Source organism: Pelodiscus sinensis, chromosome 3 (assembly GCF_049634645.1).
Source record: "Pelodiscus sinensis isolate JC-2024 chromosome 3, ASM4963464v1, whole genome shotgun sequence".
NCBI lineage: Eukaryota > Metazoa > Chordata > Testudines > Trionychidae > Pelodiscus > Pelodiscus sinensis.
This window is the reverse complement of record NC_134713.1, coordinates 8,523,259-8,541,594: the sequence shown is the minus strand read 5'-3', so window position 1 is coordinate 8,541,594 and position 18,336 is coordinate 8,523,259. Positions and strand designations below refer to the sequence as shown.

At 45.9% G+C, this 18,336-nt stretch overlaps 1 long non-coding RNA gene across 1 annotated transcript; it reads left to right on the top strand.

Annotated features, from left to right (window-relative positions):
- Positions 1–2,096: 2,096 nt before the first annotated feature.
- LOC102457416 (uncharacterized) lies at positions 2,097–18,118 on the top strand. Its single transcript, XR_332969.4, has 2 exons — positions 2,097–2,720; positions 17,423–18,118. It is a non-coding gene; the product is annotated as an uncharacterized LOC102457416 (long non-coding RNA).
- Positions 18,119–18,336: the final 218 nt, after the last annotated feature.

Sequence of the window (18,336 nt, the reverse complement as noted above, 5' to 3'; positions counted from 1 at the left end):
GAAAATTTAGAATAGTAAATGCAAAAATTAAACAAACTCTGCAACTATGTGTAACTGCGACTGGTCCAGAGACTATGCTAGGCAAAAGCACATTGTGCAATTGCTTAGTACCATAAACCAGTGAAAGGGCCTTCTATTTGCTACAAACTTACCTGTTTACTACTGTGGGGTAGTGAGCCCCAAAACTATTCCTGTTATATCCCACAATGGGCAAGCGCTAGCTTTCAATTTTTCAAAAGACAAACAAATCAAAACTAACATTTCAATCTGCAAATTACTCATTTTGATTCATTTCAAAATTTCCTGATGAAGCATCAAAAACATTTTTTTAAAAAAGGACATTTTCCTGACAAATAATTATATTTGAATGAAACTCCATTTTTTTAGCAGGAAAACTTTTCATTTGGCAAAACGTTGACCAGTTCTAACTCTCAGTAACCCTACAAGATCAACCCTGTGCATGCAGCTGAGCCCATCAATGAACAATGGTACAATAACAAGCCATGGATAAGGACATCAGCAACACCCTTGAGAGACTGAGGTGAAAGTTGTTTTGCTCTGCCACTGATTTCCTGTGTGACCTTGGGCAAGTCACTTAGCCCTTCTTTGCCTCTGTTCCCCATCTGTACAATGAGGACAATAGAATTTCCCTAATTCACAGTGGTTTGCTGAGGATGAACACATTAAAGATTGTTAAGTGCTTCGATACATGGTGATGGGGGCTATATAAATACCCCAGAAAGAAGTAAGCAATATTCCTAGCCCTACACTAAAGAGAAAATTTGCAATAAAAGTGAGTTAGCGGTGGAGGTGAAAGACCATTCAAGAAGAAAATGGATTTCATTTCCAGCATCCAAAGGGCTATTACAATAAATATCAGGGATGGGCAATCATTTTTGATAAGGGGCCACTACAAGATTTTGGTAAGTGGTCAAGGGCTTAACTTTTCTGTGGAGGAGGTGCGGGGTCTGAGGTGGAGGTTGGGTGCAGAAAGGAGCTCAGGGTAAGGAACTAGAGTGCAGGAGAGGGTATAGAGTCTGAGAGGGAGTTTGGGTGAAGGAGAGGGTTGTGACATGGGGCAGAGGATTAGGGTGCAAGGTCCAGGGAATATGGGAGCAGGAGAGGGGGCAGGGTATAGAGGCAATGACCTGGGGCAGGTGATTGGGGTGCAGGATCCAGCCGGGGGTATGGGTGCAGGAGAAGATTCTGTCCTGGGGGGAGGAGTATAGGAAGAGACTCAGAGTCTGGGAGGGAATTGTGACCTGGGGTGGGGGACAGGATGCAAAGGGTTGGGTGGTGACCTGGGGAGGGAGGAGGTGGTGACCTGGGGCAGAAAGTCAGGGTTCTGGAGAGGGTAGGATGTTAGAGGCAGGCTCTGGCCAAGAGGCACTTACAAGACAGCTCCTGGCCAGCAGCCCAGCACGACCCTCAGGCAGGTCCCCTGCCTGCCAGCAACCCCATACTGCTCGAAGTGGCTGGCTGCTCCATGTGGCTGTCTACACCGGGGAGAGGAAGCTTTACACACTGCCCCTCCCCCAGCACAATCTCTCAGCTCCCATTGGCTGGAGAATCCCCCACTTCACTCCCATTGGGAACAATGGATGCTGTCCTGCTGAGCTCTTTCCCAAAAATCTGAGCCCTACTCTCTGTACCTCAGTTTCCCCCTCAGCAAAATGGGGACAACAATACTTTCCTACCACACATGGGTCTTAAGACGCTCCGTTAGTGTAATCAGTGCCGTGCTTGGAGATCCTCTGCTGATTTCATTATTAAATATCTTTTTATTAATATTGCCCGCACTGGTAAATAACTTATTAAACTGCACGTATTTACAATAAAACAGCCCCGTTTGCAGAGGTCTCTTCCTGTGAAGCGGTTGATCAAGAGAAGAGCCGTAGTCACCCATCTGAGAGGGGATAAAAATCGAGCTGTACCCTCCCAGCGCAGGACAGCTGAAGAGGTGTAATTCGACAGCTCTCCGAGCTGCTGTCATTGCTGTGATTGAGGTAGACAGGAGGTGTGGAAAGGGCCAGGGCTGGTAAAGGACACAGACAGGTGGGAGGACGGAGCCTAGGGGTGGAGCGGAAAGCATGCAATACAAAAGGGATCACGCGGGCCTTTTCAGGGCATGAACCGGGAGATGGCGAGGAAAGTGAACAAGTCGGAGGGGAGGAGGAGGGGAGCTGAGAGCAGAGAGAGAGAAAGACGGACACATGAGGACTGACCCTTAAATTGGCAGATCTATAGTAAGGCTCATTGCAATAGGCAAAGCTATGAAAGAACAAGCCAGGAAGGAGCAAAACAGCTGGAGATAGACAGAGGAACTAGTGTAAAACTCTTAGAAATATCCAAAGCAAGGCGCCTAAAGGGAAGTAAAGTGAGCTAGGAGAGGGAATTCAAAGTCGCATGCCACCAAAGGTAGGGAGGGGAGGTCTAAGAGATGATGCAGGTGAGACAAGGGGGAACTCCCTTGCATCACATATACACACAGAGTGATCTTTAACTGGCTGAGAGAATCTTCCAGGCCCCAAAAGCTGGCCACCCACTGAGAGCCATTTCCGACTACACCAGCTGCAGCTTCCTCGCCGGACGCTCCTCGTAGACTAAAAATGCCCCATGGAGAAACTGCCTGCAGAATGAACCCCCGTTTGGGGCATGGAGCGATGCAGGGACCAAGCCTGGGGAAGAGGAGGAAGACACTTGCAACATTCCCAGTGAAGGTAATTTCTGTGATTTTCCAGTGCAATGTTAAAGAGGCTCCTCTGAGTGTCCCTTGAGAATTAGCATCAGCTATTATTTGCCCAGCAGAACCTAGAAACCCCAGCGAAGAGCCACGCCTCACTGCGCTAGGTGCTGTACAAACACGCACTATGAGACAGCCTTGGCCCCTAAGATCTTATAAACAATAGAGGGTGCCCACAGTCCAGTGCCTTTGCTCAATGTAGGGATAGGGTGTGGGTATGCAGGACGAGCTGTGTGACTCTGAGCAAGTCATTTAGCCTTTCTGGCCTCGGTTTCCCCAGCCATAAAATGGGCACAATGGGCTTGCCCTGCCTCATAGGAGTCTATGAGGATAAATACAGTAAAGATTGTGAGTGGCCTAGATACATGTAAGGAGCACAGCAAAAAAAAAAATGTTAGCTGTTGATGGAGTTATAGGGATTATCACTACGGGAGGCTGTTGGCACCCAGAAGTGGCATCACAACCAGCAGCTGTTGCTGCCATGCCTGAGTAAAATGTAAAATGGTCCATGCTGCCGTGAGAGTGGCTGCTTATGCAACATTGACACCCACATGCCAGCACAGAAGCACAGGAATAGACTAGACCATGCAAGGAGCTGTTTAGCAGAGTCCTCAAATGGCACATTTCATGAGGCTCATAGCTAGAGAAAAACAGAATCTGGGGATGCTCTTGGTTTTTCAAAGCCGTTTTGAAGAGGCATTGGTTTGGCAAAGATGAGAATTCAGTGAGATCCCATTGTTTTTGCCAAACCTTAACATTTTAGGCAGGCAAATTCTCAGCAATGGTGCTGCTGGACTGAAACTATAACAGGCCCATGATATGTGTTGCTTTCACCCAAAGAAAAATTGTAGTGATATCTGCTCCCATGAGAAGTGCTTTGTAAATTGGCTGGAACACCATTCTTCTCCATAGCCTCGTTCACGGTATAGCTCAAGAAATAAATCTCTGAACAGTTCTCTACTATGTCTGGAAGTGACCATCATTATGAGGATATATGGATATAAGAACTAAATGTATCAGAGATTGGGCCTCTTGATCAACAAGTTATTTGTAGGGGAGGGAAGACCAGGAGAATTACTTCACTAAATTTCTTAGTTTAGGATGTATTGTCTTTTTCCTCCTCCTCCTCTAGCTTTTCATTGCCATTTGCCTGTATTTCTAGCTGTCAAAACTTTTATTGCCTTCGTTGCTATGACATTATCATAGTATATTGATCCTCACAACCTATCTCCAAGCTACAGTGGGGTGGCCTCCATTTTACAGATGGGGAACTGAGGCACAGAGATTAAGGGACTTGCCCAAGGTCACACGAGAAGTCTGTGGCAAAGCAAGGAATTGACTCTAAGAATCCCACTGGGCAAGTTAGCATCCTAATCGCCAGGCCACCCTTTCTCATTCACTCAGTGTGTTATGACATGCACCTTTACGCTGTCCATAGCTGAAGTTGGTGAGGGGATTGCTGGCCAGAAGCCGTGTCACTTATTTTAATTGGGAATGTATGTAAAACTGTACAGAAGGTACAGAGAGCTACATTTTATTTTTCTTGTGCCCATCTCATCTAAAGTCTCCTCTGTGTTTCATAGCCACACCATTTGGAACCAACCAAAACAAGAACAGAAAAAAACCATGTCAGCCTTCCAAAAGCAGCATGGTCATATCCCAATATCTCCATGTCATGTCTGTCCTCCTCCTTCTCTCTTTGGAGGCATTGTGGCTGAGGCCTCGAAACCAGAGGTAGCTCTAGAAGAGGATTTGCAGACCAGCTGTCAGAGCGGTCAGGGTGTCAGGACTGTGTACTTGGTTCTGCCACAGGCTTGCCAAGGAATCTGTAGCTCCAGCATTCAGTAACTTTTAGTATCTGTTTTAGAGTGCCCAACATGAGCCTGTAGGACTGGATTTCCAGAGATCCTCCACACATTGACTTCAAGAGAAGTCATGGTGCTCAGACCCTTTGAAAGTGATACACACTGGGTGGCTGTGCACACACATACACACAGGTACCCCAGAAGAAATGGAGGTGTATGTCAATGTACTTCTCTGTGCCTCAACTTCTCCCATCTGTAAAATGGGGATAGTAATTCTCACCTACTTGGTGAGAGCATGTGATTTTTCAGGAGGCGCTCACTGGGGTATAAAGGTAAAAATGGACGGGAAGGGTGCAATTTGCCATCGGAGTAACCACGAGAGGAAATAACATCTGCCCAGGGCTCTCCTGAAAACTATTAAACAGACAAACGTTTATGTATTGTATGGGATGCCATTCTGTCCTCAGGTATACCCATGTGACCTCTGTTAAGAGACCAAAGGAACTGCAGTTGCTTGGCATCTCTGAAAATCAGGTGCTTAAATGTGACTTTGGGTGGCTCACCGGGCACCCAAGTCATTTGGGAAGCTGGAAAGAGCACAACACTACCTTCCCTGACATGCCTGGGGGTGGGGAGGAGCTGGGCTGGTAGGGATCATCTGGTGAAAGGTTTGCATTAGGTATCTGTGCCAGGAGGAGAGAGCAGAATGCCTTTTGCTGCACGGTGCTGTGCCGTCTCAGCTCCTCCAGCTGGATACCTCCCAGGAAGTGCTGCGGGCCTGAATCTCATTTACACCAAGACACTTTGCATCGCTCTGACAATGTAAAGAGGCCTCAAAGGAGGTGTAAAGCTCGAGCGGTGTAGTGGAACCGTAGTGTGAATGAGATGCAAGAGCAAATACCCACAAGGAGGAGGGCTAGCTCAGTAGCTTGAGCATTGGCCTACTAAACCGAGAGTTATGCATTCAATCCTTGTAGAGGCCATTTGGGGCAAAAATATGTCATGGATAGTACTTACTCTTGCTGCAAGGGCAGGGGACTGGACTAGATAACCTTGCAAGGTCCCTTCCAGTTCTAGGAGATAGGCAATCTCCATTAATTTCAATTTCTTCTAAGGACAGGTGCTGTGCGGGAGGTACCCACGGTAGGTTTTCAGATAGTTTGGCACAGTGAGAGCATGAACTGCAGTGGTATTAAAGAAACTGCTTTTAAAGTGTCACCTACTGCCTATTCTCTAGTGGAAAATCATCGCTGTTCCAGTGACCCTAAGGGGACAGCTGCACCCTTTTCTCTCCTTCCCCAAGCCATGCTATGAATGGACAGATGTGGCCCTGTATATTCCTCCGGGATTGGGTTACTGTCATCCGAGCTGAAAGGCATGATCTGTTGTCTGGTAATTTCTGTGGCTTCTGTTACAAAGGAATTTAATTTTCTACTACTGACGGGGGTTTTTTTAAGATATTGGCTCAGTTCTATATTTTATACATTATGAGTTCCGTTCTTTAGTACAGTCTTCAGTTGCCATTTTTGTTTTTAATAATCCCGTTGCATTTTTAAGCATCTTCCTCACTTCCATAACCTTCACAGGGTCGCTTGCATATTTTCATGGGTTTTCTTTTTTGCCATGGTGTTTGTAAATTGTGCCTGCCCTGCAACCCTTTATTCGTATGAGTAATCCTGACTCAAAAGATAGATATGTTCTTGATTTACAGCAGCATGATTCACATCAGCTTGATTTACATCAAAATCCAGGCCTATTAATTGCAGTGGGGGTGCATACATGAGTTAGGACAACTTGCCTGAGTAAATGCTGCAGGATCAGACACTAATTGGACAATTAGATCTCTCAGTATCTGACTCCTCTGATCCTGCTGTTACTCCCTCAACTTGAAGAGTCAAAGTGTAAATGAGAAGCAAGAGCTAATGTCTACTGACAGGTGCTGCGAGGGAGCTGATTCCTATGGAAAAGTCCCATGGACTCTAGCAGGGAGAACTCCAGTGCAGTGAGATAAAACTTAATTTAGAATTGGATACGTTTTCCTAAAGGATGGTATATTTCCTGGACAATTTTTTTAAATGAGCCAACAACATTGAATAAAACAATCTCTACCACAGAATTCCACAGGTTGTTTCAAAGAAAAACAAAGCTACAGAAAGCCTTTTAGAAAAGTCTGATGGATCTGAACAACAGGAGACAGCAATAAAAAGGTTACTGTTAAACCAGAATAAACAGGACGACAGTTCAGTGACAATATTCCTACTCATGGGATTTTTCTTATCATTCTTGTATTCCTCTTTTTTCTCCCACTCTCTATTTTGTAACCCCAGATCGATGTAACACTTTCAGAGGATTTTACTATGATTTTATTGGTAACATTTCTATTTACCCCATTACTGTCATCTAGGATTCCCTCGGTATCATGTTTAAGGACACTGGTCTCTCTTTTTATCCCGCATGCATTTTTTCTCTCCTGTTCTTTTTAATTTTGGCACTTTAACACTGGTCCTGTCTTGATGCGCATTAATGGCCCCAGTCAGATGACAATTTTGTGGAAAGACAGGATCGGGATGCAAAATAAGGACCCACTTTTCTTACAGCCCTTCCGTCTCCACAGCTTGGGGGGTGGTTCCCAATCAGACACTTTGGTGCAGTTGGAATGAAAAGTGCTAGATCTGGGGCCAGACCCACTTTGCAACCTTATAGCTAATGTTCCGGCAAGTGGATGAGTGTGTTTCTTCCATAGCCACTCCATTCCACTGTCGCTCCCTGTTTCAGAGGTACGTGATGTGCCTAAGGAAAATGGACATGTCTGGGGGACTCTGTCTACTCCATTAATCCCCAGTTACCAGACTGCCCTGTTAGGAGTATGGACAGCTCGGTGTAATATAGAACAACCCCAGCGCTAAATAGCCTCAGGATCAAGAAGAGGAGGTGTCAAAGTGGCTGTGGTCATTTTTCAGGTTGAGGTGAGCTCATGGGTTGTCATCACTGAGGCTGTCGATGCTGATAATCCACTCAATTAGCTATGGAATCTTTTGATTTTTGAGTATGGCCTCAACCCAGAATTGGGGTGGGCCCTACAAAGAATTGAAATAAATAAATCCAATAGGATCCATGCACCAGAGCAAGAGAAGAGGGCGGGTGAAATGCTGGCTCCCTTGAAATTAATCAGAGCTTAATTATTTGCATTATTTTAGCACCTACAAGCTCAAGTCGTGGATCGGGGCCATGCTGTGCTTTGTGCTGTACAGTCATGGAACAAAACGGCCTTTGCCACCGTTTTCAGTGGAGCAAGGTTTCCACCCCATTTCTTTTAGCAAAGGTTGCACTTGTTTTAAGTGTGGCAGCTACAAGAGTGTCACCATGTGCTAAAAGGGTGATTATTTGGGAGGCTAGTAGGTGCATGTGTAAGGGCTATGCTGTTTTCGTGGAGTTTTTTTGTGATTAACTGTATCTGTGATATAAATGAAACATTAGTCTTGATCCTGCAAACAAACACTTATGCATGTGAGAAAGCTTAACTCACGCAACTTGTCCCACACCAGATGCATTTCTAAGGCTATATGTTCTCTGTGAGCTAGAGGTGTGATTCCCCTGCTCACATATACAAACATGCTAGCTTGATGTTAGCTAGCACAAATATAAATACCTAGGTTGCGATGCTAGTGGCAGGTAGTGGAAGCATGGCTGAGGCTATGTCTACACTACAATGATCTACTGGAAAAAGGTACGCACATTGCATTCCACAATCTGCGTACCTCTTTCAGATAGTTTTTTCTACACAGGGCCAAATTTTGGAAAAACCTCCTATTTCGGAAGAGCCCTTCCGCCTCATGAAAGGAGTACTGGGCTTCTGAAAGAGCGTGTCTGCTCTGCCACAAATAAAAGCGGAAGAGCAGATGTGTTCCCTGAATGCGGTGGAGTTTTTCCTGGAAAAAAAACATAGTGTAGACATAGCCCCAGCTGTGCTGAAAATATACTCACCCCTTTCAGGCAGCTGTGTGCTTAGCCTGGCTCAGCTGTGTCTCCACAGCCACACTCACTTTCGATGTGTGCACAAGAGTAAGGGAAACCTGCCCCCAACTTGCAGTGTAGAAGTCCCCTTAAAGATGCTCTAATTTCTCCACAAGTCACTGCAGGAATTGCTGAGTGGAATTCCCTGGCCTGTGTTATGCGGTAAGTCAGAGAGGCTCTGTCCCTTCTGAACAGACTACGAATCTCTAACCCATTGACCTCACCCGAACCATTCTGAGATGCCAAGTGACTCACAGGTGCTTGTAATAGCAGCGCTCTAAGCTGGTAAATTCAGAACAGAACCACGCCTGCGCTTGACAAACTAGCTCCACAGTACCGTAGCGATAAATGAATAATAATCACCCGAGGAAAACGTGAACAGCATCAGCTTTCACTACAAATCTTTTAAACTGGTCTGGTTATTTTTCCCGCATGCACGAAAAGAGAGGAAGGATCATGCAGTGGAGACTTCCAACCATGCTTCCAGGGCAGTGGGTGGTACATTTTGTGGAGGATTGCTCCCGGTTCACTTCCTGCCCTAGACTTTGTGTTAGGTTGTTGTGCACTGTTTCCTTCCACACCAAAGACACTCGTACCCACCATGTACAGCAAAATTCTCTGCCCATATCTGCAGTGTATTTCCTGCCATCCCAGTGTTCCGCTCTCCTGATGGGTTATATACACAGTGTATGTTATGAAGCCACCTCTTGGCCTGATCCTCGATGAGAGTCTGCTACTGCTCCAAGATATGGAGGTTAGTCCTTTAGCCCATGCTTATCACTAAAGTGATTCTCCCGAGTGATGACTAACATGATGGTCAATATGGACCTCGATTAAGAGAAAACCATCCACGACGATGTTCTCAGAGGAGATTATTGTCCTTTGCTTTTAAAGCACTTTGCAGCGACTGTTGGGTAAAATACCACCACCATCCAGGTATCTTCTTCTCCCACCAACCTCCAGCCTGTGATACTGACTCAGGATCTTCCATCAATACCCTTGGCAGAGAGCATAGCAACTGCAGATATTTGAACATCAGGAGAGCTAGAATCAGACTCTAGCAAACATACCAATAGTACTAATAGTTATAGTTAGCAATTTTCATCTTCAAAGTGATTCACAGACATTAAGTAATGGAGCCTCACAAGCCATGCGACACATTTCCTGGAGACAGACAAATATTCTTTTAGGGTACGTCTAGACTACATGGCTCTGTCGACGGAGCCATGTAGATTTGTTTGTTCGGCAAAAGGAAATGAAGCCGTGATTTAAATAATCGCAGCTTCATTTAAATTTAAATGGCTGCACCGCTCTGCCAATCAGCTGTTTGTCGGCAGATCGGGGCAGTCTGGACGCTCCCCTGTCGACATGAAAGTCCTTTATCGACGTCCCCAGTAAACCTCATCCAACGAGGCATAACGGGGAGATCGATAAAGGGCTTTCAGGTTGGCACAGGAGTGTCCAGACTAGCGCGCTGAACCGACAAACAGCTGATCAGCTGTTTGTCAGCTCAGCATGGCAGCCATTTAAATTTAAATGAACCCACGATTATTTAAATCGCGGCTTCATTTCCCTTTGCCGATCAGCCTAATCTACATGGCTCCATCGATGGAGCCATGTAGTTTAGACACACCCATAGGCTTTCACAAACAAAGTAAGTCAATTTGTCCTACATCACAGAGGCTATGTCTAAACTGCAGGCTTCTTTCACAAGAACCTTTTTTAGAAGAGAGCTTCTGAAAAAACTTCTTCCGAAAGAGAGCATCCACATTGCAAAAGGGCATCGAAAAAGTGATCTGCTTTTTCAAAAGAGGGCGTCCAGACTGAATGGACGCTCTCTCGCATGTAAGCTGGGATTGCGATGGATGGAATGGCCACCAGGGCACCTGTGCTTTTTCCTCTTTCCTCTTCTTCTGAAAGAACTCTCTCTTCCCCGCCTACACATGCCTTTCTGTGAAAGAGCTTTTTCACAAAAAGGTTTCTTCCTCATAGAATGAAGATTAACAATGCTGGAAAAACCCTCTGTTCTTATGATCTTCTTGCGAAAGAACGCAATTGCAGTGTGGCCATTCCTCAAGTTTTGTTGGAAAAACACTTGTTTTTCCGACAAAACTCTTTAGTGTAGACATACCCAAAGAGAATCAGTGTGAAGGCTAGGATTAGAACTCAAACTTCCGTCTCTGAGCAAGATTGCTACAGCACATTATCATCTTGACCCAGAGGTGTTACCTAAGCATTGCATCCAGTAGGCTAAGAAAACTGCAACCCTGAGACAGAACACCATTACGTCTAGACTGACATGATTTTCCGCAAATGCTTTTAACGGAAATGTTTTCCATTAAAAGCATTTGCGGAAAAGAGCATCTAGATTGGCACGGACGCTTTTCTGCAAAAGCACTTTTGCGCAAAAGCATCCGTGGCCAATCTAGACGCACTTTTGAACAAAAAAGCCCTGATCGCCATTTTCGTGATCGGGGCTTTTTTGCACAAAACAAATCTGAGCTGTCTACACTGGCCCTTTTGCGCAAAAGGACTTTTGCCCGAACAGGAGCAGCATAGTATTTCCGCAAGAAGCACTGATTTCGGACAGTAGGAAGTCAGTGTTCTTGCGGAAATTCAAGCAGCCAATGTAGACAGCTGGCAAATTTTTCCAAAAAAGCAGCTGCTTTTGTGGAAAAACTTGCCAGTCTAGACACAGCGTACGTGTAACACCTGTTGTATTTGTTCCACTCTTTTGTATAGAAATACAAGGAAATCCATCCTCATGCCCTCATTTGAAATCTCCATTTCCAAATACACGTGTATCCAAAAAAACCCAGCTGAGTAGCCATTGCAGGATGGAGGCTGTGAGCAGAAAACACTGCCACTGATGAACCCACCTCGGTAAGCAGGAGAACTGCGGTGGAAAAAATAACACATGAAAGTGGAATCTGCACATCTGCTGGATGTGGTGTGCTGTCCCATGTATAGAGAGACCATAAATAGAAAGAGAAAGAATCAGTTTCTTCTACTACCTTAGCTGAGAGGCATCTGCTTTTTAGCTGAAGCTGTAGAGGCTCATGCACAGAATCCCAAGTTTGGTTCCACCTGTCGGTCTTACACACACATCGCGGTAGGTCACAATGCAAAGCTACCAGTATATCTATCATAAGACGAGTTTATGCACTTCCTTAAGGGCAGTGGTGGAAACCCTATGAACAAAGTACTTTAAGGAACATTCATGTATCATTAGCAAGCATCCATCAGACAGACAGTGTACTGGACCAGAAGTCAGGAGATCAGTATTCTATCCCTGGCTATGCCATTGACCTACTTTTGACTTTCGGCAAGCCGCTTTGCCTCCATTTTCTTTTTCACCCTTAGGCTATGTTGTCTATTCAGTGTGCAAACTTTTCAGATACTGTTAATCTGGGTGTGTACAACTCTAGCACATTGGGATTCTTCTCTCAGTTTGGGCTCTAGGCATCACAAAGATAAATTATAATAATCATAAAAAGATTAGTCAATTTAATAAGGTGTTTTCTATCTCCAGCGTCTGTGGTTCCTATTTTTATTTGGGAATTGTTTTATCTCAGTAAACAGACAGATTTTCAGGTGTGGAGTTGTGCATGCAAAATGTACCAAAATACTGCATGTAATCCTCATGCATGCAAATCAGGGCATGCCAGTAACCAGAATGTCGCCTTTGCACACACAATCACAGAAATTGCTCTTGCAAATGAGATATGCAGTTGATATTCTAAAGTGCTTGAAAATCTGTCCCCAACCAGCCAGAAGCCACCAACTGCAAAGGTGGAATTGAAAGCCTTTATGTGCCTACTGCTTTTCAAAAATGGTAATAGTCAATTCACTCATGAAACACATCTCAGAAGCAATATTATCTGTTTTAGATCGGAGGATGGGCAGTTGTCCTACTGCCAGGAGACTGCCAGACTGACTTCTCTTTTGAGACAACATGCTTCTTTATATCCCCATATGAATTACGCTGCTATGGAATGTAAGGAAGTGTGTGGTTTCAGGGAGATGAAATTATATACACATCACACTCTCCTCCCTTTCTGCTTTCATCTGTTGCAACCACACAGATGCTTGTATGTAACTGACGTACTTTAGTGGCTGAAAATATGAGTGTGACTAGAATCTCAGTTTTGACAACCATGATTCACCAGCTTGACCTTGTCTAGATATCTTACTTCGCTGCCCGTCGGTTTCCCCATATGTAAAATAAATGATACTTGCCCAGCTTTGTAAAGGACTTTTGGAGGAGACTTCCATGTGGACTCCAGTTAACCACCTAAATCCCATTGACATTCTCTGGGATTTAGGAGATTAGTTGCCATGTGCACCTGTGAAAATCTCACCCACTAAGATCCAGAGATAAAAAGTGCGAAGTCATGGCAGAAAATGGAACAAACGTTTTCACACATTCCTTGCTGGTCAGGAATGTCATGGGTTTACTGACATGGTGAATTAGTTGCACAGATCAGGGTCCATCAACATGTAGCCTGGGAAGATTCAGGGACTGACTGGGCAAGGGGCTGATCTTGACTTCAACTAAATCAAAGACAGAATTCCCACAAGTGCTCCCTATGGCTCACGGCAGGTCCATCATTAATGGGCTACCAATGCACACATCAGATGCAGGAGCATAGGAATTGCCAGACTGGACCCATGTTATTATTCAGTACAAACAAAAGGATTTCAGTGGTTGCAAGTGAAAACAGATTGATCAAAGTAAGTTACTAAGTTAAAATGAAAAGAAAACAAAGAGCTAGTTCTAATTCACTAAAAACGTATTGCAAGCTGTTCTTGTTGTAGACATAATTTTCAGGTCAGACACTCTTTTACCCTGACCTGGGTCCCCAGTCCTCTTTGGAGCGTGTCAGGCTAGCCAAAACCAAAGATCTGATAGCATCCCCTTGCTTAATAGTCTTCGCCCAGGGTGGGAAACTTTTGTTCTACATTCCCCCTTCCATGGAAAAAATACCTGGGTCGAAAAGGAATCCCAGTACCAAGTGGTATGGTCACATGTCTTACTAGTCCAATCACCTTTGGACTCACGGGACAAACAAGGCTGTTAACTGGTCGTTAAGTTGATCACCAAGTCATTAAGACTGGGAGGGGGGGTTAGGAAGGAACCTGTAATAGGTCTCATTGGCACATAAACAATCTCACACTTCATATTTCTAACTTCTCATACAAGAATGATACATGCACCAAAATAGGATATACAGACCCAGCAGATTGTAACATTAAAACTGATACGTCACATGAGATATTTTGTCCAAAGCATCTCTGAGTTATGAATATTTATATTCATATGCCAATTTTCATAAAGCACAGGGGTGAGGGCCGTCACACTTAGCACCTGAGTTTGCACCCACTGAAAGGAATGGGGAAGTTCACTGCTTGGAGCTACTGTGTCAGGGTCTCTGCAGACTCAGGCAGACCTTGTTGCATCAGTTATATTCACATCAAGGTCCCCTTCTGAACTGAAAATAGCTTATTTTTTAAAAAATTAAAGATGATACTATGGAGACCCTTTTAGAGGCCTTTCCGATGCCACCCTTCAGGCTACACACTCTACCCTATGGGGAATGCAGCACTAATGAATTAAGTCATCCCTGTGGAGTGAGCATTCCTCTCCTCCATTTTTACAAGTGAGTGAACAGAGACACAGAAGTGACATGAATTGCACAATGGCCCATAAGGAATGAGCCGCAGAGCCAAGAACAAAACACAGCCCTTTGCTCTGACTGTAAGTCAATGCTGACTTCTTAGGACTCATTCTAAGACAAGGCTACTCAACACATGGCCCACAGCCCACATGCAGCCCACAGCCCGTTGATTTGCAGCCCACGGTGCGGGTTGGGTTTACATGGGGCTCAACAGATGGCCTGCAGGTGGAATCTTTTGAACATAGCCTCTACTGGGAACACGCTCCACAATGGCGAGTCAATATAATGGCTTTCTGTTGATATGTGTTTTAGTAGTTAAATTCCTGGACTGTATTGCTCATTAAAAGTGCTGTCATATGGGTGGAAATCAGATAAATATTGCATTTTATTAATATCAGCGGAATTGACTTAAATGGGGACTGTGTGTTGTGTAGTTTTGCCTTAATCTTTGTATTTATGCCCGTCGGTGTGAAAGAAGCTATTTGCATATATATCTGCATCTATATGCAACCATGCTTAAGTTGCAGCTCTCGGCATGTGCTGTGAGCATCACCGTGGTCCCTGGGGCTTCCAAAGTTGTGTTGCCCTGTTCTAAGAGGTAACACAAGCTAGCGCTTTGGAATGGTTAAGGGTTCTTCTGATGGCTAAGTGACAGATTCCAGAGAAAGGAGAATACTACGGAAGCAGCAAATTCTCTGTGGTTTTGGCCAAATTGTGGAAATGCTATCCCCCTTCATTCAGCAAATGCCTCATCAGCTGTCCGGAGTGAATCCAAAATGAGACCATTTTTACAAATCACCATTGTGTTACAGAATATCCATTACATTTTGGTGCACGGTCTGGGCTAGATTCATCAAATGACACACAAGGAGAGGCATCATGATCCACTACCTAGGATATTGGACGGGTACACAGGAAACCTGGGCTCTAGGGTTGGCTCTGCTGCTGATTTGTCATGGGACACTGGTCAAATCACTTCATCTGTTTCCTGTCACCTCCTTTGTGTGCTGTATCTCTTTAGCTAAGAAACTCTTGTTGCAGGGTCTGACTGTGAACAACACCCAACATAACAAGCATAAGTGACACGTGGTAAGAATATAAGAATGTAAAAATGGCCATACGGGTCAGACCAAAAGTCCATCTACCCCAGTATGCTGTCTGCTGACAGTGGCCAATGCCAGGTGCCCCAGAGGGAATGAATAGAACAGGGAACCATCAAGGGATCCCTCCCCTGTCACCCATTCCCAGCTTCTGACAAAGAGAGGCTAGGAACTTGAGAGGTTCCCTGTGCACCACCCAATTTTTCATTGCTAAATGGGGTGCCCCGTGTTCCCTCCCTGCCCCTCTGGGTGGCCCTCCAGGCACCCCGTCCCTCCACAGACACCAGTCGCCCCTGACAACAGGGCCCTGAGTTGAGGCCTGTAGCTGCTAGTCCACAGACACAGGCCCAAATCACTCGTCTCTATAGAGTCACACCTGCCTAAGGCTGACATGGAAAAGGAGAACGAGTCTCAGTTAGGCTATGTCTAGACTGCAGGCTTCTTTCAAAAGAGGCTCTTTCGAAAGAGAGCGTCTAGACTGCATGGAGAAATTTCGAAAAAGCGGCTTGCTTTTTCGAAAGAAAGCATCCAGTGAGTCTGGATGCTCTCTTTTGAAGAAGCCCTATTTACATTGAAGAACGCCTTCTTTCGAAAGAGGAACTTTCGAAAGAAGGCGTTCTTCCTCGTGAAATGAGGTTTACCGCCATCGAAAGAAAAGCCACGTTCTTTCGAATTAATTTCGAAAGAACGCGGCTTGAGCCTGGACGCAGGGGAAGTTTTTTCGAAAAAAGGCTACTTTTTTCGAAAAAAACCCTGAGTCTGGACACAGCCTTGCTGACTGCTTCCCCAAGCATTTTCTCGCAGCAAGTGGGGCCTCTCCCTAGGGAATACACAAACCATTCATGCAGCTGGCCTATTCTGCACTAATAAAGAGCCCTCCTGAAGCAGACAGAAAGCCCCGAAACGTGCAGGGATCCTGAAGTTACACAGTTTAACAGCCCCTGCGATGCCAAGCGTTGAGGGGGGATGGGAAGGAGGGAAATGCTCCGAATTAAGACCTCTTGCCGAGGGAGTCTTGTCACATCCCTGACGAGCCACACACACATGGCATGGGGCCTCGGTGCCGGTCGGTAAAATGCGGCTTTTGTGCTGTGTAAGAGCTGCCACGCGGCCCATTGTTAGAGTCCTGGCAGCTGTCACCAGGCTGCTGGTCTCAGGTGCAGCTGGAGAGGCAGGGGCCCGCTCCCTGAAAAGTGATGCCTGACTGACAACTGACAGGTGTTTTCCTGTCAATGGACAAAGAAGGAGTCTTTCCCCCACACCCACCGCCACCAGCCTCCTTTGAAAGAGGGGGAGGAGAGCGGGGAAGCAGATGTAAAAAGGGAAAGCTGCCAGGTTTCTTGCGGCTGCTGAAGATGGGCCCACGCCCTGAACATGGGGAGAGTTTGGGTTCAGAGCTGGTTCCACAGACCAGCTTCATTACTTGGGCTGAAGCTGAAACTACCCCAGACTCTCATGGCAATGTGTGTTCAGAGCCAGAGCTCAGCTTTGCGGCTTGGGCCCACCTTTGCTGAACCTGTTCTGCTAGCCTGAAATTCACCCCAGTGGGCTCTAGTCTAGGCACCCTGTCGTAAGGGCCAGTTCTGGGATTTTGTCCAGAGCCACACAGACTTGTTACAAGGATGCAGGGAATGCAGCACGTAAAATGCAAAGCACAAGGGAAGTGCTCAGCGCTGTTCCGCCAGCTGCCCCTGTGAGGTAGGGAGCTACTTTCAGGGCATCAGGGACTTGGCCCGGGTGACAAAGAAGGTCTGTGCCAAACTAGGGACTTAAACCCAGATCCCCTACATCAGGGGTGGCTAGCCCACGGCTCGCGAGCTGCATGCGGCTCTTCTTTTTTGCGCCACGAAACGCGGCGTTGGGGCTTTTTTCTTTTTTTTCTCGACAACTTTTTTCCCTTGGCTCTTTGCACTGTATCCACCACTATTTTGGCTCTTTGTCTGTAATGGGTTGGCCACCCCTGCCCTACATTCTAGGCTGGTGTCCCAAGAATGGGGGGGCAGCCTTCCACTCCCTGTCAACACCCAGCAGTGGCTGGTGACACTGCTCATCCTAATTAACTTTGTGCTAATTATGTTGCAGGGAAAGGTGCCATGAAGCGGACTCAGGCCGCGGTGGAAACAGCTGGAGCTGCGCGTGCTCACATGGATACGGGGCTGCACCCTGCTCTGGCTGGTCAAACGGAACCAAGTCCGTCTTCCTTGAAGGTTTGGTCCCCTTCAACCAGCTACAGCAGTGCTGAAATCGTCCAGCTGTTGGAGGAAGATACTCTCTGCCTATCAACTCACCCACATGGGACTTTCCTCCGGTGTTTGATGCTAGTCAGCATGTTCCACATACAGTACACATGGGAGGAGGGTGCTGATCCTTATGGGCCATGTCTTAAGTACACGTGCTGAGCTAGATACTCAAAGCACCTTGCCAAGAAAGCAGTGGCTTTGGATGGCTTTCTGCCCCCTTTCCCAATTCTGGGTGGGAAACGGGGGGCTACTTTAACCCACAGCACAAGTGAGAGCAACCTTAAGGCTGTTCTCACTTGCTGTGGCTCAGGATCACTGAACGCCAACTATGCCCTTCCATCTTCTGGCATGTCAGCAGAATGCCCCTATATACTATGTGAACCAAGATCAGCTGGTGTTGTGCTAGCACACTCCTACACAAGAGTAATTCTCAGTGTCCCAGGGGGGTTTCAGACCCACGGAGCCCACTACATACTTTCAGTCTGCCTGACTTATTTTATATTTACAGATACCAGGAGAATAAAAAAGTATGAAAATAGGGAAAGAGATATAGTCTCCATGACAGCAGTGTGCGTGTGCATGCGTGCATGCATGTATATGTGTGTACTTTCACTTACAAGCTGTATTTGTAGTAAATACGGACTGGCAGCCACTCTCAAGAGCAGCCAGTGCCTAAAAACATAAGCAGGGCTCGACATCTCCGCTTATCTACTCGCCTGGATGAGGTGTAACAGTTAATCCGATTAAGGACTTAGT